We start from the raw sequence: 4279 nt of genomic DNA, 5'->3' as shown, positions 1-4279 counted from the left end.
CTGCCATCTTGATCCTGTATATTCTTTTTCATTTGAAGCTATTACACATATATTTATCTACACAGTCTAGAGCACCTTGAAATTCAAGTAGCTTTTGTCTGGAATATGACTACAGTTAAAAATCATTCTGCTGTAGAAGAGACCAGCAAACGTTAATAAAATTAATAAAGTCAATAGGCTACATGCATGATATTTCTCCTTCTTCCTCTGTTCCTTCTTCCATAAAATCTGAATAAAGCTTCTTTTTAATAACAATGAGATAACAAGGAATATGTTCTTGTTCTTTGAGTTAATAACCTTTCATATACATAAGCCCAGCACTAGTATTTCCAATTTCCAGGTGAGGAAGCTTGGATGCAAGACTTTTTAGATACTTGATGAGTTACTTCAGAGCCCACGGCATGGTCTCCTATATCACCTATATCAATTCCTGCTATGACTTTCCAGCATTTCCATTATGATGATGATTATAAATGATCTTCTGCATCGGTGCTATCCTGCTGTGCTAAAAAGAGGAAGTATTTTTCCTGTGGGAGCTCCCAATAGTCAGACATCATTTCTCTAAACTTTAGGAGTGGCAAAAAATGGGTAAAAAAAAAAAAAGTGTGCGTTCAGCATGGGGCCTGACTCTAAAGAGTTCAGGGAAGAGAAATGAGGGAGATTGATTAAGTGTCACCTAGAGAGTTAGCATCTCAAATATCTGATGCCAAGAAACAGAAGGTTAAATCTGCAGGACAGTCCTCTTAATGTCACCGATGGCTTCTGTCAATGAGGGGTCTGTCACAGGATGATGAATACAGTCTGCTAAGTTACTGTTCAAAAGTCTCCCCTTGGTTCAGTCTGGAATCCCCAGGTCCATTCCAATTAAAGCTTAAGATGAATTCTAGCTTCTGAGTGTTCAAGGCCTATTGCCCATAGGAGTGGGACCATGTACACATCCTAGGGGATTCTCCAGATTGCTCCAGGAATATAGCTGATATTAGCAGCAGATGACTGATAACTCAGAGTGTCTGTCCATTTGGGGAGAGATTAATCAATGAGTCTTAGGCCCCAAGATTCCCAGCCTCTTTTGTGACTCTAGATAATCAGGGCCCCGACCTGTCCTAAGATCATGAAATTACAGCTAAGTAGCCAACCCCCCCCCCACACACACACTCACTATTACTACTATTTATTGAACATTTAACAGGTAGCCAGAGCCTGAACTAAAAACTTTAAGGAATATAATAGGAAAATTCTGTGGGTTTTGCTCTCAGGCACTTAAAAAATTTTAGACTCCCCTTGTCCTCATATAAATATCAAGAGAATGTCAGAAAAGAAGAATAACAATGATAGCTAACACTTAGCACTTTCTAAGTGCTAAACACTATTTTGAGTGCTTTACATGTTTTATCTAATTCAATCCTCATACTAATCTTCATAACTCTAGGAGGTAGGTGTGATTATAATCCTAAAACAAAGACAAGGAAATGGAAGCACAAATAGATTAGATAATTTGCCTGAGGTTACACAGCTAGGAAGTAGTGGAGATGGAATTCTAATCTGGATGTTCTGGCTCTAAAGACCAATGTCTTAACTACTCCCCTAGAACAATCATAACTATAATTCAGTAAATACTTCCTATGGGCCAGACACTGTGCTAAATCATTTTGTATGTATTACTTTATTTAATGCTCACAACTAATGATTACAACTATTTATGTAATATTTTCTAAATGTTTTCATTTGTTCTCTACCACATTTCTGTAATATCAGTACTATTTTTATCTTACAGATGAGGAAACTGAGGCTTAGGGAGACATGAAGCTTCCCCAAGGTTAACTCTGCAGGACTCAATCTTTGATCTGTCTTTTCCAAAATCCAACTCCCCCACATATTGCACATTCTTGCATATTTCAAGAAAAATGTCTTGAGATAATGTGCTACATAAATAACAAATATTATCCTAATAAAAGCAATAATACTGAGTATTAATTAGGGTTCTTCAGAGAAACAGAATCAACAGGATATATATATGTGTGTGTGTGCATGTACATACGTATATGTGTATGTATATATATATTTTATGTGTGTGCATATGTATATATACACACACATAAAAATAGAATTATTATATGAATTGGTTTGTGAAACCATGGGGATTGGCAAATCTGAATTCCATAGTGCAGGCCACAAATTGGAAACTGATGAAAGTGATGTTAAATTCCCCAGGAGAAGCAAGCTGACTGAAGCACAGATAGAAATTATTCTTTCTGACTTATGGAATCCTCAGTTCTGGCTTTTAAGATCTCCACCTGATTGGATGAGGAAACTCCCCTCATTGCTGACTGCAATCTCCTTTGTTGACTATAGATGCAATTAGCTATAGATGCAATCAACTGACTACACATGCAAATTCATCTATGAAATACCCTCGCAGTAACAATCAAGCCAGAGTTTACCTGATTGTATGCCATAACCTAGCCAACATTACCAATGAAATTAAACATCACATACTGCCATATATAGTGCTTTACTCCTAATATTTGGATTCACTTGAGTCCCGTGGTAAGGTCTGAATATGGGTATCTCAGTTTCTAGATGTCAAAACTAAAGCTCAGAAATGGAGAGCTTGCCTGGAGTCATACCACTTTGTTCTCACTCACTGAACCTTCTTTTATTTACTAATTCAGTTAAGAAATGGACATGCTGTTGTGTTCAGGCACGGGAGATATAAAGCTGTATAAGACCCCCTGTTTTCTGTAATTTGCAGTCAGAGTGGCAGAGCTGCCATTCTTTTCCTCTAAGTATTTTCCACTTGGTCTATGGATCTGCTTTGACCTGATGGAGGAACAACTGTTTTAGAGTCAGATACCTGGTCTCTGTTGACAATACTTTCCGAGAGGACTCCCTTCCCTGAGTGTTTTCCTTCCTCTTCTTGAACTCTTATGGTGAGCAGAACTTACCCTTCTAAGGAGACATATACCTCAACACTTGGTCCTTGGTTCTGTGCACCACCATCATGTGGAAGCTGGTTCTGTAAGCTGAGAGTTCTCGTGGCAACCTGAGCAATCTAATCAGTGAACAGCAGTGCTAGGAGCTGAATGCCTTTAGAAGTCATGGGTCCAACTCTCAAGAAGGTTACTCTGTGAGCCCTGTCTGAACATGATGGTGATGGTCCATGCTAGAATCCTTTATGCAGAGCACCATGCTTCTATCTAATAGCTTGGGGGCTGTGGAATGACCTTGAAGAGGCAACTCTAGAAGGCATGAGTTCAGTGTATAGAACCCTAAGTTCCCAATAGGCTTTTATTTTTCCATTGTGTGTGTTTTAAGAGAAGTTGTATGTTTAAAGAAAAATCATGCAAAAAGTACAGAATTCCCATATGCCACCCCCTCACACACACAGCTTTCCCTATTATTAACACTTTGCATTAATGTGGTATGTTACAATTGATAAATTTTACTATAATTATACTATTAACTGTACTCCATAATTTACATTAGGGTTCACTCTTTGTGTTATACAGTTCTTTGGTTTTTAGAAAATTTTGATGATGATGAAGAGAATAATGGCCAGGGTGTCCCACAGTCTGTAATTCATTTTTCTTTTTACTGCACCGGAACAGGAGTTTTCACTCTGTTGACTCTCTCTGGCTCTAACTACCCCAGGCAGCAAAAGGTAAATGGGAAAAAAAGCATAGGCTACAGAGCCAAACAGACATAAGTTAAGAAGTTCCTTCTTCTACACGGTGCAGGTAACCCTGTCAGTTCCCTTCTAAGAACCAGCCATTTCCTCATTAAGATTAATGATTGCAAACTCCTCCAAAGGTTCTCTGAGATATTGCAATAAATTAACGAGAGGCCCTTTTATTGGAGCTCCCTGAACCGCAGGGAAAGGGTCAGACAAAGGGGCAAGACAGAAACTCACAGCTTTGCCCCAGAAAGGGGAACAAAATGTCTGCGATGCACCCCAGGCTGCGCCCAGGTCTTGGGCGAATCGGACACTCAGCGGGGAGGAGATCCAGGCACTGCGGTTCCAGCGTGTGTCCACCCTCCGCTGTGTCCCGGCTGCCAGGAGGCCGGCCGCTGGCGGGAAGGGGCTGGGAAACCTCAGGCCCGCGCGGAGACAGCAGCCGCCTTGTTCCGCAGCCCGGTGGCTTTTTTTTTTTTTTTTTTTTTTTTTTTTTTTTTCCCTCCTCGCCAGAGACCAGACATCCCCGCCCCACACCCCACCTCCCTGGGCCGTTTTTTCCGCCCTGGCTCTGAAAGCGTTAACCCCGGAGCTTTCCGCATCCCC

Source organism: Choloepus didactylus, chromosome 14, assembly GCF_015220235.1.
Source record: "Choloepus didactylus isolate mChoDid1 chromosome 14, mChoDid1.pri, whole genome shotgun sequence".
Classification (NCBI taxonomy): Eukaryota; Metazoa; Chordata; class Mammalia; order Pilosa; family Megalonychidae; genus Choloepus; species Choloepus didactylus.
The sequence above is the reverse complement of the archived record's forward strand: the minus strand, read 5'-3'. Positions refer to the sequence as shown.